General features: G+C 50.9%; 51 non-coding genes and 7 pseudogenes across 51 annotated transcripts; all 58 read right to left on the bottom strand.

Annotated features, from left to right (window-relative positions):
• Positions 1-103: 103 nt before the first annotated feature.
• LOC127756015 (5S ribosomal RNA) lies at positions 104-216 on the bottom strand (annotated as a pseudogene).
• A 141-nt stretch (positions 217-357) lies between these two features.
• Positions 358-470, bottom strand: LOC127756038 (5S ribosomal RNA; annotated as a pseudogene).
• A 141-nt stretch (positions 471-611) lies between these two features.
• On the bottom strand, positions 612-724 carry LOC127756032 (5S ribosomal RNA; annotated as a pseudogene).
• Positions 725-865: 141 nt separating this feature from the next.
• LOC127756062 (5S ribosomal RNA) lies at positions 866-978 on the bottom strand (annotated as a pseudogene).
• Positions 979-1,324: 346 nt separating this feature from the next.
• On the bottom strand, positions 1,325-1,443 carry LOC127756145 (5S ribosomal RNA). The gene has a single exon (XR_008013182.1). It is a non-coding gene; the product is annotated as a 5S ribosomal RNA (ribosomal RNA).
• Positions 1,444-1,801: 358 nt separating this feature from the next.
• Positions 1,802-1,920, bottom strand: LOC127756035 (5S ribosomal RNA). Its single transcript, XR_008013118.1, has one exon. It is a non-coding gene; the product is annotated as a 5S ribosomal RNA (ribosomal RNA).
• Positions 1,921-2,126: 206 nt separating this feature from the next.
• LOC127755966 (5S ribosomal RNA) lies at positions 2,127-2,245 on the bottom strand. The gene has a single exon (XR_008013083.1). It is a non-coding gene; the product is annotated as a 5S ribosomal RNA (ribosomal RNA).
• A 276-nt stretch (positions 2,246-2,521) lies between these two features.
• Positions 2,522-2,640, bottom strand: LOC127755982 (5S ribosomal RNA). Its single transcript, XR_008013096.1, has one exon. It is a non-coding gene; the product is annotated as a 5S ribosomal RNA (ribosomal RNA).
• A 206-nt stretch (positions 2,641-2,846) lies between these two features.
• Positions 2,847-2,965, bottom strand: LOC127755959 (5S ribosomal RNA). Its single transcript, XR_008013076.1, has one exon. It is a non-coding gene; the product is annotated as a 5S ribosomal RNA (ribosomal RNA).
• A 350-nt stretch (positions 2,966-3,315) lies between these two features.
• On the bottom strand, positions 3,316-3,434 carry LOC127756088 (5S ribosomal RNA). Its single transcript, XR_008013130.1, has one exon. It is a non-coding gene; the product is annotated as a 5S ribosomal RNA (ribosomal RNA).
• Positions 3,435-3,710: 276 nt separating this feature from the next.
• LOC127755989 (5S ribosomal RNA) lies at positions 3,711-3,829 on the bottom strand. The gene has a single exon (XR_008013103.1). It is a non-coding gene; the product is annotated as a 5S ribosomal RNA (ribosomal RNA).
• A 460-nt stretch (positions 3,830-4,289) lies between these two features.
• LOC127756077 (5S ribosomal RNA) lies at positions 4,290-4,408 on the bottom strand. The gene has a single exon (XR_008013122.1). It is a non-coding gene; the product is annotated as a 5S ribosomal RNA (ribosomal RNA).
• Positions 4,409-4,440: 32 nt separating this feature from the next.
• LOC127756072 (5S ribosomal RNA) lies at positions 4,441-4,555 on the bottom strand (annotated as a pseudogene).
• Positions 4,556-4,905: 350 nt separating this feature from the next.
• On the bottom strand, positions 4,906-5,073 carry LOC127755999 (5S ribosomal RNA; annotated as a pseudogene).
• Positions 5,074-5,423: 350 nt separating this feature from the next.
• LOC127756099 (5S ribosomal RNA) lies at positions 5,424-5,542 on the bottom strand. The gene has a single exon (XR_008013141.1). It is a non-coding gene; the product is annotated as a 5S ribosomal RNA (ribosomal RNA).
• Positions 5,543-5,748: 206 nt separating this feature from the next.
• Positions 5,749-5,867, bottom strand: LOC127756151 (5S ribosomal RNA). Its single transcript, XR_008013188.1, has one exon. It is a non-coding gene; the product is annotated as a 5S ribosomal RNA (ribosomal RNA).
• Positions 5,868-6,145: 278 nt separating this feature from the next.
• LOC127755968 (5S ribosomal RNA) lies at positions 6,146-6,264 on the bottom strand. Its single transcript, XR_008013085.1, has one exon. It is a non-coding gene; the product is annotated as a 5S ribosomal RNA (ribosomal RNA).
• Positions 6,265-6,675: 411 nt separating this feature from the next.
• LOC127756159 (5S ribosomal RNA) lies at positions 6,676-6,794 on the bottom strand. Its single transcript, XR_008013196.1, has one exon. It is a non-coding gene; the product is annotated as a 5S ribosomal RNA (ribosomal RNA).
• A 641-nt stretch (positions 6,795-7,435) lies between these two features.
• Positions 7,436-7,554, bottom strand: LOC127756152 (5S ribosomal RNA). Its single transcript, XR_008013189.1, has one exon. It is a non-coding gene; the product is annotated as a 5S ribosomal RNA (ribosomal RNA).
• Positions 7,555-7,832: 278 nt separating this feature from the next.
• Positions 7,833-7,951, bottom strand: LOC127755969 (5S ribosomal RNA). The gene has a single exon (XR_008013086.1). It is a non-coding gene; the product is annotated as a 5S ribosomal RNA (ribosomal RNA).
• A 411-nt stretch (positions 7,952-8,362) lies between these two features.
• LOC127756161 (5S ribosomal RNA) lies at positions 8,363-8,481 on the bottom strand. The gene has a single exon (XR_008013197.1). It is a non-coding gene; the product is annotated as a 5S ribosomal RNA (ribosomal RNA).
• A 641-nt stretch (positions 8,482-9,122) lies between these two features.
• Positions 9,123-9,241, bottom strand: LOC127755971 (5S ribosomal RNA). Its single transcript, XR_008013088.1, has one exon. It is a non-coding gene; the product is annotated as a 5S ribosomal RNA (ribosomal RNA).
• Positions 9,242-10,224: 983 nt separating this feature from the next.
• On the bottom strand, positions 10,225-10,343 carry LOC127756134 (5S ribosomal RNA). The gene has a single exon (XR_008013173.1). It is a non-coding gene; the product is annotated as a 5S ribosomal RNA (ribosomal RNA).
• A 569-nt stretch (positions 10,344-10,912) lies between these two features.
• Positions 10,913-11,031, bottom strand: LOC127756000 (5S ribosomal RNA). The gene has a single exon (XR_008013113.1). It is a non-coding gene; the product is annotated as a 5S ribosomal RNA (ribosomal RNA).
• Positions 11,032-11,365: 334 nt separating this feature from the next.
• On the bottom strand, positions 11,366-11,484 carry LOC127756142 (5S ribosomal RNA). The gene has a single exon (XR_008013180.1). It is a non-coding gene; the product is annotated as a 5S ribosomal RNA (ribosomal RNA).
• Positions 11,485-11,762: 278 nt separating this feature from the next.
• LOC127756024 (5S ribosomal RNA) lies at positions 11,763-11,881 on the bottom strand. The gene has a single exon (XR_008013117.1). It is a non-coding gene; the product is annotated as a 5S ribosomal RNA (ribosomal RNA).
• Positions 11,882-12,159: 278 nt separating this feature from the next.
• Positions 12,160-12,278, bottom strand: LOC127756158 (5S ribosomal RNA). Its single transcript, XR_008013195.1, has one exon. It is a non-coding gene; the product is annotated as a 5S ribosomal RNA (ribosomal RNA).
• Positions 12,279-12,612: 334 nt separating this feature from the next.
• On the bottom strand, positions 12,613-12,731 carry LOC127756156 (5S ribosomal RNA). Its single transcript, XR_008013193.1, has one exon. It is a non-coding gene; the product is annotated as a 5S ribosomal RNA (ribosomal RNA).
• A 276-nt stretch (positions 12,732-13,007) lies between these two features.
• LOC127755992 (5S ribosomal RNA) lies at positions 13,008-13,126 on the bottom strand. The gene has a single exon (XR_008013106.1). It is a non-coding gene; the product is annotated as a 5S ribosomal RNA (ribosomal RNA).
• A 278-nt stretch (positions 13,127-13,404) lies between these two features.
• On the bottom strand, positions 13,405-13,523 carry LOC127756047 (5S ribosomal RNA). Its single transcript, XR_008013119.1, has one exon. It is a non-coding gene; the product is annotated as a 5S ribosomal RNA (ribosomal RNA).
• Positions 13,524-13,857: 334 nt separating this feature from the next.
• LOC127756157 (5S ribosomal RNA) lies at positions 13,858-13,976 on the bottom strand. Its single transcript, XR_008013194.1, has one exon. It is a non-coding gene; the product is annotated as a 5S ribosomal RNA (ribosomal RNA).
• Positions 13,977-14,252: 276 nt separating this feature from the next.
• LOC127755981 (5S ribosomal RNA) lies at positions 14,253-14,371 on the bottom strand. Its single transcript, XR_008013095.1, has one exon. It is a non-coding gene; the product is annotated as a 5S ribosomal RNA (ribosomal RNA).
• Positions 14,372-14,641: 270 nt separating this feature from the next.
• LOC127756131 (5S ribosomal RNA) lies at positions 14,642-14,760 on the bottom strand. The gene has a single exon (XR_008013170.1). It is a non-coding gene; the product is annotated as a 5S ribosomal RNA (ribosomal RNA).
• Positions 14,761-15,030: 270 nt separating this feature from the next.
• On the bottom strand, positions 15,031-15,149 carry LOC127756111 (5S ribosomal RNA). The gene has a single exon (XR_008013151.1). It is a non-coding gene; the product is annotated as a 5S ribosomal RNA (ribosomal RNA).
• A 206-nt stretch (positions 15,150-15,355) lies between these two features.
• LOC127756140 (5S ribosomal RNA) lies at positions 15,356-15,474 on the bottom strand. Its single transcript, XR_008013178.1, has one exon. It is a non-coding gene; the product is annotated as a 5S ribosomal RNA (ribosomal RNA).
• Positions 15,475-15,680: 206 nt separating this feature from the next.
• LOC127756141 (5S ribosomal RNA) lies at positions 15,681-15,799 on the bottom strand. Its single transcript, XR_008013179.1, has one exon. It is a non-coding gene; the product is annotated as a 5S ribosomal RNA (ribosomal RNA).
• A 276-nt stretch (positions 15,800-16,075) lies between these two features.
• LOC127755995 (5S ribosomal RNA) lies at positions 16,076-16,194 on the bottom strand. The gene has a single exon (XR_008013109.1). It is a non-coding gene; the product is annotated as a 5S ribosomal RNA (ribosomal RNA).
• Positions 16,195-16,400: 206 nt separating this feature from the next.
• Positions 16,401-16,519, bottom strand: LOC127756059 (5S ribosomal RNA). Its single transcript, XR_008013120.1, has one exon. It is a non-coding gene; the product is annotated as a 5S ribosomal RNA (ribosomal RNA).
• A 270-nt stretch (positions 16,520-16,789) lies between these two features.
• Positions 16,790-16,908, bottom strand: LOC127755987 (5S ribosomal RNA). The gene has a single exon (XR_008013101.1). It is a non-coding gene; the product is annotated as a 5S ribosomal RNA (ribosomal RNA).
• A 597-nt stretch (positions 16,909-17,505) lies between these two features.
• Positions 17,506-17,624, bottom strand: LOC127756123 (5S ribosomal RNA). Its single transcript, XR_008013162.1, has one exon. It is a non-coding gene; the product is annotated as a 5S ribosomal RNA (ribosomal RNA).
• A 270-nt stretch (positions 17,625-17,894) lies between these two features.
• Positions 17,895-18,013, bottom strand: LOC127756127 (5S ribosomal RNA). Its single transcript, XR_008013166.1, has one exon. It is a non-coding gene; the product is annotated as a 5S ribosomal RNA (ribosomal RNA).
• A 206-nt stretch (positions 18,014-18,219) lies between these two features.
• Positions 18,220-18,338, bottom strand: LOC127756143 (5S ribosomal RNA). Its single transcript, XR_008013181.1, has one exon. It is a non-coding gene; the product is annotated as a 5S ribosomal RNA (ribosomal RNA).
• A 269-nt stretch (positions 18,339-18,607) lies between these two features.
• Positions 18,608-18,726, bottom strand: LOC127756128 (5S ribosomal RNA). Its single transcript, XR_008013167.1, has one exon. It is a non-coding gene; the product is annotated as a 5S ribosomal RNA (ribosomal RNA).
• Positions 18,727-18,996: 270 nt separating this feature from the next.
• Positions 18,997-19,115, bottom strand: LOC127755993 (5S ribosomal RNA). The gene has a single exon (XR_008013107.1). It is a non-coding gene; the product is annotated as a 5S ribosomal RNA (ribosomal RNA).
• Positions 19,116-19,385: 270 nt separating this feature from the next.
• On the bottom strand, positions 19,386-19,504 carry LOC127756129 (5S ribosomal RNA). Its single transcript, XR_008013168.1, has one exon. It is a non-coding gene; the product is annotated as a 5S ribosomal RNA (ribosomal RNA).
• A 206-nt stretch (positions 19,505-19,710) lies between these two features.
• LOC127756155 (5S ribosomal RNA) lies at positions 19,711-19,829 on the bottom strand. The gene has a single exon (XR_008013192.1). It is a non-coding gene; the product is annotated as a 5S ribosomal RNA (ribosomal RNA).
• A 270-nt stretch (positions 19,830-20,099) lies between these two features.
• On the bottom strand, positions 20,100-20,218 carry LOC127756153 (5S ribosomal RNA). Its single transcript, XR_008013190.1, has one exon. It is a non-coding gene; the product is annotated as a 5S ribosomal RNA (ribosomal RNA).
• A 270-nt stretch (positions 20,219-20,488) lies between these two features.
• LOC127755994 (5S ribosomal RNA) lies at positions 20,489-20,607 on the bottom strand. Its single transcript, XR_008013108.1, has one exon. It is a non-coding gene; the product is annotated as a 5S ribosomal RNA (ribosomal RNA).
• Positions 20,608-20,875: 268 nt separating this feature from the next.
• Positions 20,876-20,994, bottom strand: LOC127756130 (5S ribosomal RNA). The gene has a single exon (XR_008013169.1). It is a non-coding gene; the product is annotated as a 5S ribosomal RNA (ribosomal RNA).
• Positions 20,995-21,199: 205 nt separating this feature from the next.
• On the bottom strand, positions 21,200-21,318 carry LOC127755977 (5S ribosomal RNA). The gene has a single exon (XR_008013092.1). It is a non-coding gene; the product is annotated as a 5S ribosomal RNA (ribosomal RNA).
• A 270-nt stretch (positions 21,319-21,588) lies between these two features.
• On the bottom strand, positions 21,589-21,707 carry LOC127756132 (5S ribosomal RNA). Its single transcript, XR_008013171.1, has one exon. It is a non-coding gene; the product is annotated as a 5S ribosomal RNA (ribosomal RNA).
• Positions 21,708-21,914: 207 nt separating this feature from the next.
• Positions 21,915-22,033, bottom strand: LOC127755965 (5S ribosomal RNA). The gene has a single exon (XR_008013082.1). It is a non-coding gene; the product is annotated as a 5S ribosomal RNA (ribosomal RNA).
• A 274-nt stretch (positions 22,034-22,307) lies between these two features.
• On the bottom strand, positions 22,308-22,428 carry LOC127755986 (5S ribosomal RNA). The gene has a single exon (XR_008013100.1). It is a non-coding gene; the product is annotated as a 5S ribosomal RNA (ribosomal RNA).
• Positions 22,429-22,697: 269 nt separating this feature from the next.
• LOC127756006 (5S ribosomal RNA) lies at positions 22,698-22,818 on the bottom strand (annotated as a pseudogene).
• A 203-nt stretch (positions 22,819-23,021) lies between these two features.
• On the bottom strand, positions 23,022-23,142 carry LOC127755970 (5S ribosomal RNA). The gene has a single exon (XR_008013087.1). It is a non-coding gene; the product is annotated as a 5S ribosomal RNA (ribosomal RNA).
• A 274-nt stretch (positions 23,143-23,416) lies between these two features.
• Positions 23,417-23,538, bottom strand: LOC127755996 (5S ribosomal RNA). The gene has a single exon (XR_008013110.1). It is a non-coding gene; the product is annotated as a 5S ribosomal RNA (ribosomal RNA).
• A 270-nt stretch (positions 23,539-23,808) lies between these two features.
• On the bottom strand, positions 23,809-23,928 carry LOC127755984 (5S ribosomal RNA). The gene has a single exon (XR_008013098.1). It is a non-coding gene; the product is annotated as a 5S ribosomal RNA (ribosomal RNA).
• Positions 23,929-24,618: 690 nt separating this feature from the next.
• On the bottom strand, positions 24,619-24,737 carry LOC127755988 (5S ribosomal RNA). Its single transcript, XR_008013102.1, has one exon. It is a non-coding gene; the product is annotated as a 5S ribosomal RNA (ribosomal RNA).
• Between the last annotated feature and the right edge of the window lie 391 nt (positions 24,738-25,128).

Consider the following 25,128-nt stretch of genomic DNA (forward strand, 5'->3'; position numbering starts at 1 on the left):
TAGGCGTAACTTTCTCATACGGACTCGGAATCAGGCAAATGATATATCCACGGACATCTACAGAAAATGTTACATCCGATTCTCCGCAGCACTCGCCCAAGGAGCGACACAACACGAGGGACGCAGCGGACCATCCTAGTACTACTCTCGCCCAAGCACGCTTAACTTCGGAGTTCTGATGGGATCCGGTGCTTTAGTGCTGGTATGATCGCATCTGATATGCCCAGGCGTCATTCGGATGTCATTTCTAAAAATAGGCGTAACTTTCTCATACGGACTCGGAATCAGGCAAATGATATATCCACGGACATCTACAGAAAATGTTACATCCGATTCTCTGCAGCACTCGCCCAAGGAGCGACACAACACGAGGGACGCGGCGGACCATCCTAGTATTACTCTCGCCCAAGCACGCTTAACTTCGGAGTTCTGATGGGATCCGGTGCTTTAGTGCTGGTATGATCGCATCCGATATGCCTAGGCGTCATTCGGATGTCATTTCTTAAAATAGGCGTAACTTTCTCATACGGACTCGGAATCAGGCAGATGATATATCCACGGACATCTACAGAAAATGTTACATCCGATTCTCCGCAGCACTCGCCCAAGGAGCGACACAACTCGAGGGACGCAGCGGACCATCCTAGTACTACTCTCGCCCAAGCACGCTTAACTTCGGAGTTCTGATGGGATCCGGTGCTTTAGTGCTGGTATGATCGCATCCGATATGCCTAGGCGTCATTCGGATGTCATTTCTTAAAATAGGCGTAACTTTCTCATACGGACTCGCAATCAGGCAAATGATATATCCACGGACATCTACAGAAAATGTTACATCCGATTCTCTGCAGCACTCGCCCAAGGAGCGACACAACACGAGGGACGCAGCGGACCATCCTAGTACTACTCTCGCCCAAGCCTGCTTAACTTCGGAGTTCTGATGGGATCCGGTGCTTTAGTGCTGGTATGATCGCATCCGATATGCCTAGGCGTCATTCGGATGTCATTTCTTAAAATAGGCGTAACTTTCTCATACGGACTCGGAATCAGGCAAATGATATATCCACGGACATCTACAGAAAATGTTACATCCGATTCTCCGCAGCTCTCGCCCAAGGAGCGACACAACACGAGGGACGTAGCGGCGCGAGTCAAAAGAGGGGAGAGAGAGACGACAAAAATGAGGGATGCAACACAACACGAGGGACGCAGCGGCGCAAGTCAAAAGAGGGGAGAGAGAGACGACAAAAATGAGGGATGCAACACAACACGAGGGACGCAGCGGCGCGAGTCAAAAGAGGGGAGAGAGAGACGACAAAAAGGAGGGATGCAACACGAGGACTTCCCAAGAGGTCACCCATCCTAGTACTACTCTCGCCCAAGCACGCTTAACTTTGGAGTTTTGATGGGATCCGGTGCTATAGTGCTAGTATGATCGCATCCAATATGCCTAGGCGTCGTTCGGATGTCATTTCTTAAAATAGGCGTAACTTTCTCATACAGACTCGGAATCAGGTAAATGATATATCCACGGACATCTACAGAAAATGTTACATCCGATTCTCCGCAGCTCTCGCCCAAGGAGCGACACAACATGAGGGACGCAGCGGCGCGAGTCAAAAGAGGGGAGAGAGAGACGACAAAAAGGAGGGATGCAACACGAGGACTTCCCAGGAGATCACCCATCCTAGTACTACTCTTGTTACATCCGATTCTCCGCAGCTCTCGCCCAAGGAGCGACACAACATGAGGGACGCAGCGGCGCGAGTCAAAAGAGGGGAGAGAGAGACGACAAAAAGGAGGGATGCAACACGAGGACTTCCCAGGAGATCACCCATCCTAGTACTACTCTCGCCCAAGCACGCTTAACTTCGGAGTTCTGATGGGATCCGGTGCTTTAGTCCTGATATGATCGCATCCAATATGTCTAGGCGTCATTCGGATGTCATTTCTTAAAATAGGCGTAACTTTCTCATACGGACTCGGAATCAGTCAGATGATATATCCACGGACATCTACAGAAAATGTTATATCCGATTCTCCGCAGCTCTCGCCCAAGGAGCGACACAACATGAGGGACGCAGCGGCGCGAGTCAAAAGAGGGGAGAGAGAGACGACCAAAAGGAGGGATGCAACACCAGGACTTCCCAGGAGGTCACCCATCCTAGTACTACTCTCACCCTAGCACGCTTAACTTCGAAGTTCTGATGGGATCCTGTGCTTTAGTGCTGGTATGATCGCATCCAATAAGCCTAGGCGTCATTCGGATGTCATTTCTTAAAATAGGCGTAACTTTCTCATACGGACTCGGAATCAGGCAAATGATATATCCACGGACATCTACAGAAAATGTTACATCCGATTCTCCGCAGCTCTCGCCCAAGGAGCGACACAACACGAGGGACGTAGCAGCGCGAGTCAAAAGAGGGGAGAGAGAGACGACAAAAATGAGGGATGCAACACAACACGAGGGACGCAGCGGCGCGAGTCAAAAGAAGGGAGAGAGAGACGACAAAAAGGAGGGATGCAACACGAGGACTTCCTAGGAGGTCACCCATCCTAGTACTACTCTAGCCCAAGCACGCTTAACTTTGGAGTTTTGATGGGATCTGGTGCTTTAGTGCTAGTATGATCGCATCCGATATTCCTAGGCGTCATTCGGATGTCATTTCTTAAAATAGGCGTAACTTTCTCATACGGACTCGAAATCAGGCAAATGATATATCCACGGACATCTACAGAAAATGTTACATCCGATTCTCCGCAGCTCTCGCCCAAGGAGCGACACAACATGACGGACGCAGCGGCGCGAGTCAAAAGAGGGGAGAGAGAGTCGACAAAAAGGAGGGATGCAACACGAGGACTTCCTAGGAGATCACCCATCCTAGTACTACTCTCGCCCAAGCACGCTTAACTTCGGAGTTCTGATGGGATCCGGTGCTTTAGTGCTGGTATGATCGCATCCAATATGTCTAGGCATCATTCGGATGTCATTTCTTAAAACAGGCGTAACTTTCTCATACGGACTCGGAATTAGGCAAATGATATATCCACGGACATCTACAGAAAATGTAACATCCGATTCTCCGCAGCTCTCGCCCAAGGAGCGACACAACACGAGGGACGCAGCGGCGCGAGTCAAAAGAGGGGAGAGAGAGACAACAAAAAGGCCCAAGGAGCGACACAACACGAGGGACGCAGCGGTGCGAGTCAAAAGAGGGGAGAGAGAGACGACAAAAAGGCCCAAGGAGCGACACAACACGAGGGACGCAGCGGCGCGAGTCAAAACAGGGGAGAGAGAGACGACAAAAAGGAGGGATGCAATTCGAGGACTTCCCAGGAGGTCACCCATCCTAGTACTACTCTCGCCCAAGCACGCTTTACTTCGAAGTTCTGATGGGATCCGGTGCTTTAGTGCTGGTATGACCGCATCCGATATGCCTAGGCGTCATTCGGATGTCATTTCTTAAAATAGGCGTAACTTTCTCATACGGAATCGGAATCAGGCAAATCATATATCCACGGACATCTACAGAAAATGTTACATCCGATTCTCCGCAGCTCTCGCCCAAGGAGCGACACAACACGAGGGACGTAGCGGCGCGAGTCAAAAGAGGGGAGAGAGAGACGACAAAAATGAGGGATGCAACACAACATGAGGGACGCAGCGGCGCGAGTCAAAAGAAGGGAGAGAGAGACGACAAAAAGGAGGGATGCAACACGAGGACTTCCCAGGAGGTCACCCATCCTAGTACTACTCTCGCCCAAGCACGCTTTACTTCGAAGTTCTGATGGGATCCGGTGCTTTAGTGCTGGTATGACCGCATCCGATATGCCTAGGCGTCATTCGGATGTCATTTCTTAAAATAGGCGTAACTTTCTCATACGGACTCGGAATTAGGCAAATGATATATCCACGGACATCTACAGAAAATGTTACATCCGATTCTCCGCAGCTCTCGCCCAAGGAGCGACACAACACGAGGGACGCAGCAGACCATCCTAGTACAACTCTCGCCCAAGCCTGCTTAACTTCGGAGTTTTGATGGGATCTGGTGCTTTAGTGCTAGTATGATCGCATCCGATATTCCTAGGCGTCATTCGGATGTCATTTCTTAAAATAGGCGTAACTTTCTCATACGGACTCGAAATCAGGCAAATGATATATCCACGGACATCTACAGAAAATGTTACATCCGATTCTCCGCAGCTCTCGCCCAAGGAGCGACACAACATGACGGACGCAGCGGCGCGAGTCAAAAGAGGGGAGAGAGAGTCGACAAAAAGGAGGGATGCAACACGAGGACTTCCTAGGAGATCACCCATCCTAGTACTACTCTCGCCCAAGCACGCTTAACTTCGGAGTTCTGATGGGATCCGGTGCTTTAGTGCTGGTATGATCGCATCCAATATGTCTAGGCGTCATTTGGATGTCATTTCTTAAAACAGGCATAACTTTCTCATACGGACCATCCTAGTACTACTCTCGCCCAAGCACGCTTAACTTCGGAGTTCTGATGGGATCCGGTGCTTTAGTGGTGGTATGACCGCATCCGATATGCCTAGGCGTCATTCGGATGTCATATCTTAAAATAGGCGTAACTTTCTCATACGGACTCGGAATCAGGCAGATGATACATCCACGGACATCTACAGAAAATGTTACATCCGATTCTCCGCAGCTCTCGCCCAAGGAGCGACACAACACGAGGGACGCAGCGGCGCGAGTCAAAAGAGGGGAGAGAGAGACGACAAAAAGGCCCAAGGAGCGACACAACACGAGGGACGCAGCGGTGCGAGTCAAAAGAGGGGAGAGAGAGACGACAAAACGGCCCAAGGAGCGACACAACACGAGGGACGCAGCGGCGCGAGTCAAAAGAGGGGAGAGAGAGACGACAAAAAGGAGGGATGCAATTCGAGGACTTCCCAGGAGGTCACCCATCCTCGGATGTCATTTCTTAAAACAGGCATAACTTTCTCATACGGACCATCCTAGTACTACTCTCGCCCAAGCCTGCTTAACTTCGGAGTTCTGATGGGATCCGGTGCTTTAGTGCTGGTATGATCGCATCCGATATGCCTAGGCGTCATTCGGATGTCATATCTTAAAATAGGCGTAACTTTCTCATACGGACTCGGAATCAGGCAGATGATACATCCACGGACATCTACAGAAAATGTTACATCCGATTCTCCGCAGCTCTCGCCCAAGGAGCGACTCAACACGAGGGACGCAGCGGCGCGAGTCAAAAGAGGGGAGAGAGAGACGACAAAAAGGCCCAAGGAGCGACACAACACGAGGGACGCAGCGGTGCGAGTCAAAAGAGGGGAGAGAGAGACGACAAAACGGCCCAAGGAGCGACACAACACGAGGGACGCAGCGGCGCGAGTCAAAAGAGGGGAGAGAGAGACGACAAAAAGGAGGGATGCAATTCGAGGACTTCCCAGGAGGTCACCCATCCTAGTACTACTCTCGCCCAAGCACGCTTTACTTCGAAGTTCTGATGGGATCCGGTGCTTTAGTGCTGGTATGACCGCATCCGATATGCCTAGGCGTCATTCGGATGTCATTTCTTAAAATAGGCGTAACTTTCTCATACGGACTCGTAATCAGGCAAATGATATATCCACGGACATCTACAGAAAATGTTACATCCGATTCTCCGCAGCTCTCGCCCAAGGAGCGACACAACACGAGGGACGCAGCGGCGCGAGTCAAAAGAGGGGAGAGAGAGACGACAAAAAGGAGGGATGCAACATGAGGACTTCCCAGGAGGTCACCCATTCTAGTACTACTCTCGCCGAAGCACTCTTAACTTCGGAGTTCTGATGGGATCCGGTGCTTTAGTGCTGGTATGATCACATCCGATATGCGTAGGCGTCATTCGGATGTCATTTCTTAAAATAGGCGTAACTTTCTCATACGGACTCGGAATCAGGCAAATGATATATCCACGGACATCTACAGAAAATCTTACATCCGATTCTCCGCAGCTCTCGCCCAAGGAGCGACACAACACGAGGGACGCAGCGGCGCGAGTCAAAAGAGGGGAGAGAGAGACGACAAAAAGGCCCAAGGAGCGACACAACACGAGGGACGCAGCGGCGCGAGTCAAAAGAGGGGCGAGAGAGACGACAAAAAGGAGGGATGCAATATGAGGACTTCCCAGGAGGTCACCCATCCTAGTACTACTCTCGCCCAAGCACGCCTAACTTCAAAGTTCTGATGGGATCTGGTGCTTTAGTGCTGGTATGACCGCATCCGATATGTCTAGGCGTCATTCGGATGTCATTTCTTAAAATAGGCGTAACTTTCTCATACGGACTCGGAATTAGGCAAATGATATATCCACGGACATCTACAGAAAATGTTACATCCGATTCTCCGCAGCTCTCGCCCAAGGAGCGACACAACACGAGGGACGCAGCGGCGCGAGTCAAAAGAGGGGAGAGAGAGACAACAAAAAGGCCCAAGGAGCGACACAACACGAGGGACGCAGCGGCGCGAGTCAAAAGAGGGGAGAGAGAGACGACAGGAGCGACACAACACGAGGGACGCAGCGGCGCGAGTCAAAAGAGGGGAGAGAGAGACAACAAAAAGGCCCAAGGAGCGACACAACACGAGGGACGCAGCGGCGCGAGTCAAAAGAGGGGAGAGAGAGACGACAAAAAGGAGGGATGCAATACGAGGACTTCCCAGGAGGTCACCCATCCTAGTACTACTCTCACCCAAGCACGCTTAACTTCGAAGTTTTGATGGGATCCGGTGCTTGAGTGCTGGTATGACCGCATCCGATATGCCTAGGCGTCATTCGGATGTCATTTCTTAAAATAGGCGTAACTTTCTCATACGGACTCGGTATCAGGCAAATGATATATCCACGGACATCTACAGAAAATGTTACATCCGATTCTCCGCAGCACTCGCCCAAGTGCGACACAACACGAGGGACGTAGCGGCGCGAGTCAAAAGAGGGGAGAGAGAGACGACCAAAAGGAGGGATGCAATACGAGGACTTCCCAAGCACGCTTAACTTCGAAGTTCTGATGGGATCCGGTGCTTTAGTGCTGGTATGACCGCATCCGATATGCCTAGGCGTCATTCGGATGTCATTTCTTAAAATAGGCGTAACTTTCTCATACGGACTCGGAATTAGGCAAATGATATATCCACGGACATCTACAGAAAATGTTACATCCGATTCTCCGCAGCTCTCGCCCAAGGAGCGACACAACACGAGGGACGCAGCGGCGCGAGTCAAAAGAGGGGAGAGAGAGACAACAAAAAGGCCCAAGGAGCGACACAACACGAGGGACGCAGCGGCGCGAGTCAAAAGAGGGGAGAGAGAGACGACAAAAAGGAGGGATTCACGACACAACACGAGGGACGCAGCGGCGCGAGTCAAAAGAGGGGAGAGAGAGACGACAAAAAGGAGGGATGCAACATGAGGACTTCCCAGGAGGTCACCCATTCTAGTACTACTCTCGCCGAAGCACTCTTAACTTCGGAGTTCTGATGGGATCCGGTGCTTTAGTGCTGGTATGATCACATCCGATATGCGTAGGCGTCATTCGGATGTCATTTCTTAAAATAGGCGTAACTTTCTCATACGGACTCGGAATCAGGCAAATGATATATCCACGGACATCTACAGAAAATCTTACATCCGATTCTCCGCAGCTCTCGCCCAAGGAGCGACACAACACGAGGGACGCAGCGGCGCGAGTCAAAAGAGGGGAGAGAGAGACGACAAAAAGGCCCAAGGAGCGACACAACACGAGGGACGCAGCGGCGCGAGTCAAAAGAGGGGCGAGAGAGACGACAAAAAGGAGGGATGCAATATGAGGACTTCCCAGGAGGTCACCCATCCTAGTACTACTCTCGCCCAAGCACGCCTAACTTCAAAGTTCTGATGGGATCTGGTGCTTTAGTGCTGGTATGACCGCATCCGATATGTCTAGGCGTCATTCGGATGTCATTTCTTAAAATAGGCGTAACTTTCTCATACGGACTCGGAATTAGGCAAATGATATATCCACGGACATCTACAGAAAATGTTACATCCGATTCTCCGCAGCTCTCGCCCAAGGAGCGACACAACACGAGGGACGCAGCGGCGCGAGTCAAAAGAGGGGAGAGAGAGACAACAAAAAGGCCCAAGGAGCGACACAACACGAGGGACGCAGCGGCGCGAGTCAAAAGAGGGGAGAGAGAGACGACAGGAGCGACACAACACGAGGGACGCAGCGGCGCGAGTCAAAAGAGGGGAGAGAGAGACAACAAAAAGGCCCAAGGAGCGACACAACACGAGGGACGCAGCGGCGCGAGTCAAAAGAGGGGAGAGAGAGACGACAAAAAGGAGGGATGCAATACGAGGACTTCCCAGGAGGTCACCCATCCTAGTACTACTCTCACCCAAGCACGCTTAACTTCGAAGTTTTGATGGGATCCGGTGCTTGAGTGCTGGTATGACCGCATCCGATATGCCTAGGCGTCATTCGGATGTCATTTCTTAAAATAGGCGTAACTTTCTCATACGGACTCGGTATCAGGCAAATGATATATCCACGGACATCTACAGAAAATGTTACATCCGATTCTCCGCAGCACTCGCCCAAGTGCGACACAACACGAGGGACGTAGCGGCGCGAGTCAAAAGAGGGGAGAGAGAGACGACCAAAAGGAGGGATGCAATACGAGGACTTCCCAAGCACGCTTAACTTCGAAGTTCTGATGGGATCCGGTGCTTTAGTGCTGGTATGACCGCATCCGATATGCCTAGGCGTCATTCGGATGTCATTTCTTAAAATAGGCGTAACTTTCTCATACGGACTCGGAATTAGGCAAATGATATATCCACGGACATCTACAGAAAATGTTACATCCGATTCTCCGCAGCTCTCGCCCAAGGAGCGACACAACACGAGGGACGCAGCGGCGCGAGTCAAAAGAGGGGAGAGAGAGACAACAAAAAGGCCCAAGGAGCGACACAACACGAGGGACGCAGCGGCGCGAGTCAAAAGAGGGGAGAGAGAGACGACAAAAAGGAGGGATTCACGACACAACACGAGGGACGCAGCGGCGCGAGTCAAAAGAGGGGAGAGAGAGACGACAAAAAGGAGGGATTCAATACGAGGACTTCCCAGGAGGTCACCCATCCTAGTACTACTCTCGCCCAAGCACGCTTAACTTCGAAGTTTTGATGGGATCCGGTGCTTTAGTGCTGGTATGACCGCATCCGATATGCCTAGGCGTCATTCGGATGTCATTTCTTAAAATAGGCGTAACTTTCTCATACGGACTCGGAATCAGGCAAATGATATATCCACGGACATCTACAGAAAATGTTACATCCGATTCTCCGCAGCACTCGCCCAAGTGCGACACAACACGAGGGACGCAGCGGCGCGAGTCAAAAGAGGGGAGAGAGAGACGACCAAAAGGAGGGATGCAATACGAGGACTTCCCAAGCACGCTTAACTTCGAAGTTCTGATGGGATCCGGTGCTTTAGTGCTGGTATGACCGCATCCGATATGCCTAGGCGTCATTCGGATGTCATTTCTTAAAATAGGCGTAACTTTCTCATACGGACTCGGTATCAGGCAAATGATATATCCACGGACATCTACAGAAAATGTTACATCCGATTCTCCGCAGCACTCGCCCAAGTGCGACACAACACGAGGGACGTAGCGGCGCGAGTCAAAAGAGGGGAGAGAGAGACGACCAAAAGGAGGGATGCAATACGAGGACTTCCCAAGCACGCTTAACTTCGAAGTTCTGATGGGATCCGGTGCTTTAGTGCTGGTATGACCGCATCCGATATGCCTAGGCGTCATTCGGATGTCATTTCTTAAAATAGGCGTAACTTTCTCATACGGACTCGGAATTAGGCAAATGATATATCCACGGACATCTACAGAAAATGTTACATCCGATTCTCCGCAGCTCTCGCCCAAGGAGCGACACAACACGAGGGACGCAGCGGCGCGAGTCAAAAGAGGGGAGAGAGAGACAACAAAAAGGCCCAAGGAGCGACACAACACGAGGGACGCAGCGGCGCGAGTCAAAAGAGGGGAGAGAGAGACGATAAAAAGGAGGGATGCAATACGAGGACTTCCCAGGACGTCACCCATCCTAGTACTACTCTCGCCCAAGCGACACAACACGAGGGACGCAGCGGCGCGAGTCAAAAGAGGGCAGAGAGAGACGATAAAAAGGAGGGATGCAATACGAGGACTTCCCAGGAGGTCACCCATCCTAGTACTACTCTCGCCCAAGCACGCTTAACTTCGAAGTTTTGATGGGATCCGGTGCTTGAGTGCTGGTATGACCGCATCCGATATGCCTAGGCGTCATTCGGATGTCATTTCTTAAAATAGGCGTAACTTTCTCATACGGACTCGGTATCAGGCAAATGATATATCCACGGACATCTACAGAAAATGTTACATCCGATTCTCCGCAGCACTCGCCCAAGTGCGACACAACACGAGGGACGTAGCGGCGCGAGTCAAAAGAGGGGAGAGAGAGACGACCAAAAGGAGGGATGCAATACGAGGACTTCCCAAGCACGCTTAACTTCGAAGTTCTGATGGGATCCGGTGCTTTAGTGCTGGTATGACCGCATCCGATATGCCTAGGCGTCATTCGGATGTCATTTCTTAAAATAGGCGTAACTTTCTCATACGGACTCGGAATTAGGCAAATGATATATCCACGGACATCTACAGAAAATGTTACATCCGATTCTCCGTAGCTCTCGCCCAAGGAGCGACACAACACGAGGGACGCAGCGGCGCGAGTCAAAAGAGGGGAGAGAGAGACAACAAAAAGGCCCAAGGAGCGACACAACACGAGGGACGCAGCGGCGCGAGTCAAAAGAGGGGAGAGAGAGACGACAAAAAGGAGGGATGCAATACGAGGACTTCCCAGGAGGTCACCCATCCTAGTACTACTCTCGCCCAAGCACGCTTAACTTCAAAGTTCTGATGGGATCCGGTGCTTTAGTGCTGGTATGACCGCATCCGATATGCCTAGGCGTCATTCGGATGTCATTTCTTAAAATAGGCGTAACTTTCTCATACGGACTCGGAATCAGGCAAATGATATATCCACGGACATCTACAGAAAATGTTACATCCGATTCTCCGCAGCACTCGCCCAAGTAGCGACACAACACGAGGGACGCAGCGGCGCGAGTCGAAAGAGATACGGACTCGGAATCAGGCAAATGATATATCCACGGACATCTACAGAAAATGTTACATCCGATTCTCCGCAGCACTCGCCCAAGTAGCGACACAACACGAGGGACGCAGCGGCGCGAGTCAAAAGAGGGGAGAGAGAGACGACCAAAAGGAGGGATGCAACACCAGGACTTCCTAGGAGGTCAACCATCCTAGTACTACTCTCGCCCAAGCACGCTTAACTTCGGAGTTCTGAAGGGATCCGGTGCTTTAGTGCTGGTATGATCGCATCCGATAAGCCTAGGCGTCATTCGGATGTCATTTCTTAAAATAGGCGTAACTTTCTCATACGGACTCGGAATCAGGCAAATGATATATCCACGGACATCTACAGAAAATGTTACATCCGATTCTCCGCAGCTCTCGCCCAACGAGCGACACAACACGAGGGACGCAGCGGCGCGAGTCCAAAGAGGGGAGAGAGAGACAACAAAAAGGCCCAAGGAGCGACACAACACGAGGGACGCAGCGGCGCGAGTCAAAAGAGGGGAGAGAGAGACGACAAAAAGGAGGGATGCAATACGAGGACTTCCCAGGTGGTCACCCATCCTAGTACTACTCTCGCCCAAGCACGCTTAACTTCGCAGTTCTGATGGGATCCGGTGTTTTAGTGCTGGTATGACCGCATCCGATATGCCTAGGCGTCATTCGGATGTCATTTCTTAAAATAGGCGTAACTTTCTCATACGAACTCGGAATTAGGCGAATGATATATCCACGGACATCTACAGAAAATGTTACATCCGATTCTCCGCAGCTCTCGCCCAAGGAGCGACACAACACGAGGGACGCAGCGGCGCGAGTCAAAAGAGGGGAGAGAGAGACAACAAAAAGGCCCAAGGAGCGACACAACACGAGGGACGCAGCGGCGCGAGTCAAAAGAGGGGAGAGAAAGACGACAAAAAGGAGGGATGCAACACGAGGACTTCCCAGGAGGTCACCCATCCTAGTACTACTCTCGCCCAAGCACGTTTAACTTCAAAGTTCTGATGGGATCCGGTGCTTTAGTGCTGGTATGACCGTATCCGATATGCCTAGGCGTCATTCGGATGTCATCTCCTAAAATAGGCGTAACTTTCTCATACGGACTCGGAATCAGGCAAATGATATATCCACGGACATCTACAGAAAATGTTACATCCGATTCTCCACAGCACTCGCCCAAGTAGCGACACAACACGAGGGACGCAGCGGCGCGAGTCAAAAGAGATACGGACTCGGAATCAGGCAAATGATATATCCACGGACATCTACAGAAAATGTTACATCCGATTCTGCGCAGCACTCGCCCAAGTAGCGACACAACACGAGGGACGCAGCGGCGCGAGTCAAAAGAGGGGAGAGAGAGACGACCAAAAGGAGGGATGCAACACCAGGACTACCCAGGAGGTCAACCATCCTAGTACTACTCTCGCCCAAGCACGCTTAACTTCGGAGTTCTGAAGGGATCCGGTGCTTTAGTGCTGGTATGATCGCATCCGATAAGCCTAGGCGTCATTCGGATGTCATTTCTTAAAATAGGCGTAACTTTCTCATACGGACTCGGAATCAGGCAAATGATATATCCACGGACATCTACAGAAAATGTTACATCCGATTCTCCGCAGCTCTCGCGCAAGGAGCGACACAACACGAGGGACGTAGCGGCGCGAGTCAAAAGAGAGGAGAGAGAGACGACAAAAATGAGGGATGCAACACAACACGAGGGACGCAGCGGCGCGAGTCAAAAGAAGGGAGAGAGAGACGACAAAAAGGAGGGATGCAACACGAGGACTTCCTAGGAGGTCACCCATCCTAGTACTACTCTTGCCCAAGCACGCTTAACTTTGGAGTTTTGATGGGATCTGGTGCTTTAGTGCTTGTATGATCGCATCCGATATGCCTAGGCGTCATTCGGATGTCATTTCTTAAAATAGGCGTAACTTTCTCGTACGAACTCGGAATTAGGCGAATGATATATCCACGGACATCTACAGAAAATGTTACATCCGATTCTCCGCAGCTCTCGCCCAAGGAGCGACACAACACGAGGGACGCAGCGGCGCGAGTCAAAAGAGGGGAGAGAGAGACAACAAAAAGGCCCAAGGAGCGACACAACACGAGGGACGCAGCGGCGCGAGTCAAAAGAGGGGAGAGAAAGACGACAAAAAGGAGGGATGCAACACGAGGACTTCCCAGGAGGTCACCCATCCTAGTACTACTCTCGCCCAAGCACGTTTAACTTCGAAGTTCTGATGGAATCCGGTGCTTTAGTGCTGGTATGACCGCATCCGATATGCCTAGGCGTCATTCGGATGTCATTTCCTAAAATAGGCGTAACTTTCTCATACGGACTCGGAATCAGGCAAATGATATATCCACGGACATCTACAGAAAATGTTACATCCGATTCTCCGCAGCACTCGCCCAAGTAGCGACACAACACGAGGGACGCAGCGGCGCGAGTCAAAAGAGATACGGACTCGGAATCAGGCAAATGATATATCCACGGACATCTACAGAAAATGTTACATCCGATTCTGCGCAGCACTCGCCCAAGTAGCGACACAACACGAGGGACGCAGCGGCGCGAGTCAAAAGAGGGGAGACAGAGACGACCAAAAGGAGGGATGCAACACCAGGACTACCCAGGAGGTCAACCATCCTAGTACTACTCTCGCCCAAGCACGCTTAACTTCGGAGTTCTGAAGGGATCCGGTGCTTTAGTGCTGGTATGATCGCATCCGATAAGCCTAGGCGTCATTCGGATGTCATTTCTTAAAATAGGCGTAACTTTCTCATACGGACTCGGAATCAGGCAAATGATATATCCACGGACATCTACAGAAAATGTTACATCCGATTCTCCGCAGCTCTCGCGCAAGGAGCGACACAACACGAGGGACGTAGCGGCGCGAGTCAAAAGAGGGGAGAGAGAGACGACAAAAATGAGGGATGCAACACAACACGAGGGACGCAGCGGCGCGAGTCAAAAGAAGGGAGAGAGAGACGACAAAAAGGAGGGATGCAACACGAGGACTTCCTAGGAGGTCACCCATCCTAGTACTACTCTTGCCCAAGCACGCTTAACTTTGGAGTTTTGATGGGATCTGGTGCTTTAGTGCTAGTATGATCGCATCCGATATGCCTAGGCGTCATTCGGATGTCATTTCTTAAAATAGGCGTAACTTTCTCATACGGACTCGGAATCAGGCAAATGATATATCCACGGACATCTACAGAAAATGTTACATCCGATTCTCCGCAGCTCTCGCCCAAGGAGCGACACAACATGAGGGACGCAGCGGCGCGAGTCAAAAGAGGGGAGAGAGAGACGACAAAAAGGAGGGATGCAACATGAGGACTTCCCAGCGCGAGTCAAAAGAGGGGAGAGAGAGACCACAAAAAGGAGGGATGCAACACGAGGACTTCCTAGGAGATCACCCATCCTAGTACTACTCTCGCCCAAGCACGCTTAACTTCGGAGTTCTGATGGGATCCGGTGCTTTAGTGCTGGTATGATCGCATCCAATATGTCTAGGCGTCATTTGGATGTCATTTCTTAAAATAGGCGTAACTTTCTCATACGGACTCGGAATTAGGCAAATGATATATCCACGGACATCTACAGAAAATGTTACATCCGATTCTCCGCAGCTCTCGCCCAAGGAGCGACACAACATGAGGGACGCAGCGGCGCGAGTCAAAAGAGGGGAGAGAGAGACGACAAAAAGGAGGGATGCAACATGAGGACTTCCCAGCGCGAGTCAAAAGAGGGGAGAGAGAGACCACAAAAAGGAGGGATGCAACACGAGGACTTCCCAGGAGATCACCCATCCTAGTACTACTCTCGCCCAAGCACGCTTAACTTCGGAGTTCTGATGGGATCCGGTGCTTTAGTGGTGGTATGACCGCATCCGATATGCCTAGGCGTCATTCGGATGTCATTTCTTGAAATAGGCGTAACTTTCTCATACGGACTCGGAATTAGGCAAATGATATATCCACGGACATCTACAGAAAATGTTACATCCGATTCTCCGCAGCTCTCGCCCAAGGAGCGACACAACATGAGGGACACAGCGGCGCGAGTCAAAAGAGGGGAGAGAGAGACCACAAAAAGGAGGGATGCAACACGAGGACTTCCCAGGAGATCACCCATCCTAGTACTACTCTCGTCCAAGCACGCTTAACTTCGGAGTTCTGATGGGATCCGGTGCTTTAGTGGTGGTATGACCGCATCCGATATGCCTAGGCGTCATTCGGATGTCATTTCTTGAAATAGGCGTAACTTTCTCATACGGACTCGGAATTAGGCAAATGATATATCCACGGACATCTACAGAAAATGTTACATCCGATTCTCCGCAGCTCTCGCCCAAGGAGCGACACAACATGAGGGACGCAGCGGCGCGAGTCAAAAGAGGGGAGAGAGAGACGACAAAAAGGAGGGATGCAACACGAGGACTTCCTAGGAGATCACCCATCCTAGTACTACTCTCGCCCAAGCACGCTTAACTTCGGAGTTCTGATGGGATCCGGTGCTTTAGTGGTGGTATGACCGCATCCGATATGCCTAGGCGTCATTCGGATGTCATTTCTTGAAATAGGCGTAACTTTCTCATACGGACTCGGAATTAGGCAAATGATATATCCACGGACATCTACAGAAAATGTTACATCCGATTCTCCGCAGCTCTCGCGCAAGGAGCGACATAACACGAGGGACGTAGCGGCGCGAGTCAAAAGAGGGGAGAGAGAGACGACAAAAATGAGGGATGCAACACAACACGAGGGACGCAGCGGCGCGAGTCAAAAGAAGGGAGAGAGAGACGACAAAAAGGAGGGATGCAACACGAGGACTTCCTAGGAGGTCACCCATCCTAGTACTACTCTTGCCCAAGCACGCTTAACTTTGGAGTTTTGATGGGATCTGGTGCTTTAGTGTTAGTATGATCGCATCCGATATGCCTAGGCGTCATTCGGATGTCATTTCTTAAAATAGGCGTAACTTTCTCATACGGACTCGGAATCAGGCAAATGATATATCCACGGACATCTACAGAAAATGTTACATCCGATTCTCCGCAGCTCTCGCCCAAGGAGCGACACAACATGAGGGACGCAGCGGCGCGAGTCAAAAGAGGGGAGAGAGAGACGACAAAAAGGAGGGATGCAACACGAGGACTTCCTAGGAGATCACCCATCCTAGTACTACTCTCGCCTAAGCACGCTTAACTTCGGAGTTCTGATGGGATCCGGTGCTTTAGTGCTGGTATGATCGCATCCAATATGTCTGGGCGTCATTTGGATGTCATTTCTTAAAATAGGCGTAACTTTCTCATACGGACTCGGAATTAGGCAAATGATATATCCACGGACATCTACAGAAAATGTTACATCCGATTCTCCGCAGCTCTCGCCCAAGGAGCGACACAACATGAGGGACGCAGCGGCGCGAGTCAAAAGAGGGGAGAGAGAGACGACAAAAAGGAGGGATGCAACATGAGGACTTCCCAGCGCGAGTCAAAAGAGGGGAGAGAGAGACCACAAAAAGGAGGGATGCAACACGAGGACTTCCCAGGAGATCACCCATCCTAGTACTACTCTCGCCCAAGCACGCTTAACTTCGGGGTTCTAATGGGATCCGGTGCTTTAGTGGTGGTATGACCTCATCCGATATGCCTAGGCGTCATTCGGATGTCATTTCTTGAAATAGGCGTAACTTTCTCATACGGACTCGGAATTAGGCAAATGATATATCCACGGACATCTACAGAAAATGTTACATCCGATTCTCCGCAGCTCTCGCCCAAGGAGCAACACAACATGAGGGACGCAGCGGCGCGAGTCAAAAGAGGGGAGAGAGAGACGACAAAAAGAAGGGATGCAACACGAGGACTTCCCAGCGCGAGTCAAAAGAGGGGAGAGAGAGACCACAAAAAGGAGGGATGCAACACGAGGACTTCCCAGGAGGTCACCCATCCTAGTACTACTCTCGCCCAAGCACGATTAGGCGTCATTTGGATGTCATTTCTTAAAATAGGCGTAACTTTCTCATACGGATTCGGAATTAGGCAAATGATATATCCACGGACATCTACAGAAAATGTTACATCCGATTCTCCGCAGCTCTCGCCCAAGGAGCGACACAACAGGAGGGACGCAGCGGCGCGAGTCAAAAGAGGGGAGAGAGAGACGACAAAAAGAAGGGATGCAACACGAGGACTTCCCAGCGCGAGTCAAAAGAGGGGAGAGAGAGACCACAAAAAGGGGGGATGCAACACGAGGACTTCCCAGGAGATCACCCATCCTAGTACTACTCTCGCCCAAGCACGCTTAACTTCGGAGTTCTGATGGGATCCGGTGCTTTAGTGGTGGTATGACCGCATCCGATATGCCTAGGCGTCATTCGGATGTCATTTCTTGAAATAGGCGTAACTTTCTCATACGGACTCGGAATTAGGCAAATGATATATCCACGGACATCTACAGAAAATGTTACATCCGATTCTCCGCAGCTCTCGCCCAAGGAGCGACACAACATGAGGGACGCAGCGGCGCGAGTCAAAAGAGGGGAGAGAGAGACGACAAAAAGGAGGGATGCAACACGAGGACTTCCCAGCGCGAGTCAAAAGAGGGGAGAGAGAGACCACAAAAAGGAGGGATGCAACACGAGGACTTCCCAGGAGATCACCCATCCTAGTACTACTCTCGCCCAAGCACGCTTAACTTCGGAGTTCTGATGGGATCCGGTGCTTTAGTGGTGGTATGACCGCATCCGATATGCCTAGGCGTCATTCGGATGTCATTTCTTAAAATAGGCGTAACTTTCTCATACGGACTCGGAATTAGGCAAATGATATATCCACGGACATCTACAGAAAATGTTACATCCGATTCTCCGCAGCTCTCGCCCAAGGAGCGACACAACACGAGGGACGCAGCGGCGCGAGTCAAAAGAGGGGAGAGAGAGACGACAAAAAGGAGGGATGCAACACGAGGACTTCCTAGGAGATCACCCATCCTAGTACTACTCTCGCCCAAGCACGCTTAACTTCGGAGTTCTGATGGGATCCGGTGCTTTAGTGCTGGTATGATCGCATCCAATATGTCTAGGCGTCATTTGGATGTCATTTCTTAAATAGGCGTAACTTTCTCATACGGACTCGGAATTAGGCAAATGATATATCCACGGACATCTACAGAAAATGTTACATCCGATTCTCCGCAGCTCTCGCCCAAGGAGCAACACAACATGAGGGACGCAGCGGCGCGAGTCAAAAGAGGGGAGAGAGAGACGACAAAAAGAAGGGATGCAACACGAGGACTTCCCAGCGCGAGTCAAAAGAGGGGAGAGAGAGACCACAAAAAGGAGGGATGCAACACGAGGACTTCCCAGGAGATCACCCATCCTAGTACTACTCTCGCCCAAGCACGCTTAACTTCGGAGTTCTGATGGGATCCGGTGCTTTAGTGGTGGTATGACCGCATCCGATATGCCTAGGCGTCTTTCGGATGTCATTTCTTGAAATAGGCGTAACTTTCTCATACGGACTCGGAATTAGGCAAATGATATATCCACGGACATCTACAGAAAATGTTACATCCGATTCTCCGCAGCTCTCGCCCAAGGAGCGACACAACATGAGGGACGCAGCGGCGCGAGTCAAAAGAGGGGAGAGAGAGACGACAAAAAGGAGGGATGCAACAGGAGGACTTCCCAGCGCGAGTCAAAAGAGGGGAGAGAGAGACCACAAAAAGGAGGGATGCAACACGAGGACTTCCCAGGAGATCACCCATCCTAGTACTACTCTCGCCCAAGCACGCTTAACTTCGGGGTTCTAATGGGATCCAGTGCTTTAGTGGTGGTATGACCTCATCCGATATGCCTAGGCGTCATTCGGATGTCATTTCTTGAAATAGGCGTAACTTTCTCATACGGACTCGGAATTAGGCAAATGATATATCCACGGACATCTACAGAAAATGTTACATTCGATTCTCCGCAGCTCTCGCCCAAGGAGCAACACAACATGAGGGACGCAGCGGCGCAAGTCAAAAGAGGGGAGAGAGAGACGAGAAAAAGAAGGGATGCAACACGAGGACTTCCCAGCGCGAGTCAAAAGAGGGGAGAGAGAGACCACAAAAAGGAGGGATGCAACACGAGGACTTCCCAGGAGATCACCCATCCTAGTACTACTCTCGCCCAAGCACGCTTAACTTCGGAGTTCTGATGGGATCCGGTGCTTTAGTGGTGGTATGACCGCATCCGATATGCCTAGGCGTCATTCGGATGTCATTTCTTAAAATAGGCGTAACTTTCTCATACGGACTCGGAATTAGGCAAATGATATATCCACGGACATCTACAGAAAATGTTACATCCGATTCTCCGCAGCTCTCGCCCAAGGAGCGACACAACACGAGGGACGCAGCGGCGCGAGTCAAAAGAGGGGAGAGAGAGACGACAAAAAGGAGGGATGCAACACGAGGACTTCCTAGGAGATCACCCATCCTAGTACTACTCTCGCCCAAGCACGCTTAACTTCGGAGTTCTGATGGGATCCGGTGCTTTAGTGCTGGTATGATCGCATCCAATATGTCTAGGCGTCATTTGGATGTCATTTCTTAAAATAGGCGTAACTTTCTCATACGGACTCGGAATTAGGCAAATGATATATCCACGGACATCTACAGAAAATGTTACATCCGATTCTCCGCAGCTCTCGCCCAAGGAGCAACACAACATGAGGGACGCAGCGGCGCGAGTCAAAAGAGGGGAGAGAGAGACGACAAAAAGAAGGGATGCAACACGAGGACTTCCCAGCGCGAGTCAAAAGAGGGGAGAGAGAGACCACAAAAAGGAGGGATGCAACACGAGGACTTCCCAGGAGATCACCCATCCTAGTACTACTCTCGCCCAAGCATGCTTAACTTCGGAGTTCTGATGGGATCCGGTGCTTTAGTGGTGGTATGACCGCATCCGATATGCCTAGGCGTCTTTCGGATGTCATTTTTTGAAATAGGCGTAACTTTCTCATACGGACTCGGAATTAGGCAAATGATATATCCACGGACATCTACAGAAAATGTTACATCCGATTCTCCGCAGCTCTCGCCCAAGGAGCGACACAACATGAGGGACGCAGCGGCGCGAGTCAAAAGAGGGGAGAGAGAGACGACAAAAAGGAGGGATGCAACATGAGGACTTCCCAGCGCGAGTCAAAAGAGGGGAGAGAGAGACCACAAAAAGGAGGGATGCAACACGAGGACTTCCCAGGAGATCACCCATCCTAGTACTACTCTCGCCCAAGCACGCTTAACTTCGGGGTTCTAATGGGATCCAGTGCTTTAGTGGTGGTATGACCTCATCCGATATGCCTAGGCGTCATTCGGATGTCATTTCTTGAAATAGGCGTAACTTTCTCATACGGTCTCGGAATTAGGCAAATGATATATCCACGGACATCTACAGAAAATGTTACATCCGATTCTCCGCAGCTCTCGCCAAGGAGCAACACAACATGAGGGACGCAGCGGCGCGAGTCAAAAGAGGGGAGAGAGAGACGACAAAAGAAGGGATGCAACACGAGGACTTCCCAGCGCGAGTCAAAAGAGGGGAGAGAGAGACCACAAAAAGGAGGGATGCAACACGAGGACTTCCCAGGAGATCACCCATCCTAGTACTACTCTCGCCCAAGCACGCTTAACTTCGGAGTTCTGATGGGATCCGGTGCTTTAGTGGTGGTATGACCGCATCCGATATGCCTAGGCGTCATTCGGATGTCATTTCTTAAAATAGGCGTAACTTTCTCATACGGACTCGGAATTAGGCAAATGATATATCCACGGACATCTACAGAAATGTTACATCCGATTCTCCGCAGCTCTCGCCCAAGGAGCGACACAACACGAGGGACGCAGCGGCGCGAGTCAAAAGAGGGGAGAGAGAGACGACAAAAAGGAGGGATGCAACACGAGGACTTCCTAGGAGATCACCCATCCTAGTACTACTCTCGCCCAAGCACGCTTAACTTCGGAGTTCTGATGGGATCCGGTGCTTTAGTGCTGGTATGATCACATCCAATATGTCTAGGCGTCATTTGGATGTCATTTCTTAAAATAGGCGTAACTTTCTCATACGGATTCGGAATTAGGCAAATGATATATCCACGGACATCTACAGAAAATGTTACATCCGATTCTCCGCAGCTCTCGCCCAAGGAGCGACACAACAGGAGGGACGCAGCGGCGCGAGTCAAAAGAGGGGAGAGAGAGACGACAAAAAGAAGGGATGCAACACGAGGACTTCCCAGCGCGAGTCAAAAGAGGGGAGAGAGAGACCACAAAAAGGGGGGATGCAACACGAGGACTTCCCAGGAGATCACCCATCCTAGTACTACTCTCGCCCAAGCACGCTTAACTTCGGAGTTCTGATGGGATCCGGTGCTTTAGTGGTGGTATGACCGCATCCGATATGCCTAGGCGTCATTCGGATGTCATTTCTTGAAATAGGCGTAACTTTCTCATACGGACTCGGAATTAGGCAAATGATATATCCACGGACATCTACAGAAAATGTTACATCCGATTCTCCGCAGCTCTCGCCCAAGGAGCGACACAACACGAGGGACGCAGCGGCGCGAGTCAAAAGAGGGGAGAGAGAGAGACGACAAAAGGAGGGATGCAACACGAGGACTTCCTAGGAGATCACCCATCCTAGTACTACTCTCGCCCAAGCACGCTTAACTTCGGAGTTCTGATGGGATCCGGTGCTTTAGTGCTGGTATGATCGCATCCAATATGTCTAGGCGTCATTTTGGATGTCATTTCTTAAAATAGGCGTAACTTTCTCATACGGATTCGGAATTAGGCAAATGATATATCCACGGACATCTACAGAAAATGTTACATCCGATTCTCCGCAGCTCTCGCCCAAGGAGCGACACAACAGGAGGGACGCAGCGGCGCGAGTCAAAAGAGGGGAGAGAGAGACGACAAAAAGAAGGGATTGCAACACGAGGACTTCCCAGCGCGAGTCAAAAGAGGGGGAGAGAGAGACCACAAAAAGGGGGGGATGCAACACGAGGACTTCCCAGGAGATCACCCATCCTAGTACTACTCTCGCCCAAGCACGCTTTAACTTCGGAGTTCTGATGGGATCCGGTGCTTTAGTGGTGGGTATGACCGCATCCGATATGCCTAGGCGTCATTCGGATGTCATTTCTTGAAATAGGCGTAACTTTCTCATACGGACTCGGAATTAGGCAAATGATATATCCACGGACATCTACAGAAAATGTTACATCCGATTCTCCGCAGCTCTCGCCCAAGGAGCGACACAACATGAGGGACGCAGCGGCGCGAGTCAAAAGAGGGGAGAGAGAGACGACAAAAGGGGGATTGCAACACGAGGATCTCCAGCGCGAGTCAAAAGAGGGGAGAGAGAGACCACCAAAAAGGAGGGATGCAACACGAGGACTTCCCAGGAGATCACCCATCCCTAGTACTACTCTCGCCCCAAGCACGTTAACTTCGGAGTTCTTGATGGGATCCGGTGCTTAGGTGGTGGTATGACCGCATCCGATATGCCTAGGCGTCACTCGGATGTCATTTCTAAAATAGGCGTAACTTCTCATAGGAACTCGGAATTAGGCAAATGATATATCCACGGACATCTACAGAAAATGTTACATCCGATTCTCCGCAGCTCTCGCCCAAGGAGCGACACAACACGAGGGACGCCGCGGCGCGAGTCAAAAGAGGGGAGAGAGAGACGACAAAAGGAGGGATGCAACACGAGGACTTCCTAGGAGATCACCCATCCTAGTACTACTCTCGCCCAAGCACGCTTAACTTCGGAGTCTCTGATGGGATCCGGGTGCTTTAGTGCTGGTATGATCGCATCCAATATGTCTAGGCGTTCATTTGGATGTCATTTCTTAAAATAGGCGTCTAACTTTCTCATACGGACTCGGAATTAGGCAAATGATATATCCACGGACATCTACTGAAAATGTTACATCCGATTCTCCGCAGCTCTCGCCCAAGGAGCAACACAACATGAGGGACGCAGCGGCGCGAGTCAAAGAGGGGAGAGAGAGACGACAAAAAGAAGGGATGCAACACGAGGACTTCCCAGCGCGAGTCAAAAGAGGGGAGAGAGAGAGACCACAAAACGGAGGGATGCAACACGAGGACTTCCCAGGAGATCACCCATCCTAGTACTACTCTCGCCCAAGCATGCCTTAACTTCGGAGTTCTGATGGGATCCGGTGCTTTTTAGTGGTGGTATGACCGCATCCGATATGCCTAGGCGTCTTTCGGATGTCATTTCTTGAAATAGGGCTAACCTTTCTCATACGGACTCGGAATAGGCAAATGATATATCCACGGACATCTACAGAAAATGTTACATCCGATTCTCCGCAGCTCTCGGCCAAGGAGCGACACAACATGAGGGACGCAGCGGCGCGAGTCAAAAGAGGGGAGAGAGAGACGACAAAAAGGTGGGATGCAACACGAGGACTTCCCAGCGCGAGTCAAAAGAGGGGAGAGAGAGACGACAAAAAGGAGGGATGCAACACGAGGACTTCCCAGGACATCACCCATCCTAGTACTACTCTCGCCCAAGCACGCTTAACTTCGGAGTTCTGATGGGATCCGGTTGCTTTAGTGGTGGTATGACCGCATCCGATATGTCTAGGCGTCATTCGGATGTCATTTCTTAAATAGGCGTAACTTTCTCATACGGACTCGGAATTAGGCAAATGATATATCCCACGGACATCTACAGAAAATGTTACATCCGATTCTCCGCAGCTCTCGCCCAAGGAGCGACACAACACGAGGGACGCAGCGGCGCGAGTCAAAAGAGGGGAGAGAGAGACGACGAAAAGGCCCAAGGAGCGACACAACACGAGGGACGCAGCGGCGCGAGTCAAAAGAGGGGAGAGAGAGACGACAAAAAGGAGGGATGCAATACTTCGAAGTTCTGATGGGATCCGGTGCTTTAGTGCTGGTATGACCGCATCCGATATGTCTAGGCGTCATTCGGATGTCATTTCTTAAAATAGGCGTAACTTTCTCTTCCGGACTCGGAATCAGGCAGATGATACATCGACGGACATCTACAAAAAATGTTACATCCGATTCTCCGCAGCTCTCGCCCAAGGAGCGACACAACACGAGGGTCGCAGCGGCGCGAGTCAAAAGACGGGAGAAAGAGACGACAAAAAGGCCCAAGGAGCGACACAACACGAGGGACGCAGCGGCGCGAGTCAAAAGAGGGGAGAGAGAGACGACAAAAAGGCCCAAGGAGCGACACAACACGAGGGACGCAGCGGCGTGAGTTAAAAGAGGGGAGAGAGAGACGACAAAACGGAGGGATGCAACACGAAGACTTCCCAGGAGGTCACCCATCCTATTACTACTCTCGCCCAAGCACGCTTAACTTCGGAGTTCTAATGGGATCCGGTGCTTTAGTGCTGGTATGATCGGCCCAAGCACACTTAACTTCGGAGTTCTAATGGGATCCGGTGCTTTAGTGCTGGTATGATCGCATCCGATATGTCTAGGCGTCATTCGGATGTCATTTCTTAAAATAGGCGTAACTTTCTCATACGGACTCGGAATCAGGCAGATGATATATCCACGGACATCTACAGAAAATGTTACATTCGATTCTCCGCAGCACTCGCCCAAGGAGCGACACAACTCGAGGGACGCAGCGGACCATCCTAGTACTACTCTTGCCCAAGCATGCTTAACTTCGGAGTTCTGATGGGATCCGGTGCTTAGTGCTGGTATGATCGCATCCGATATGCCTAGGCGTCATTCGGATGTCATTCTTAAAATAGGCGTAACTTTTCATACGGACTCGGAATCAGGCAAAT

The sequence above is a fragment of the Oryza glaberrima genome, chromosome 11 (assembly GCF_000147395.1).
Source record: "Oryza glaberrima chromosome 11, OglaRS2, whole genome shotgun sequence".
Classification (NCBI taxonomy): domain Eukaryota; kingdom Viridiplantae; phylum Streptophyta; class Magnoliopsida; order Poales; family Poaceae; genus Oryza; species Oryza glaberrima.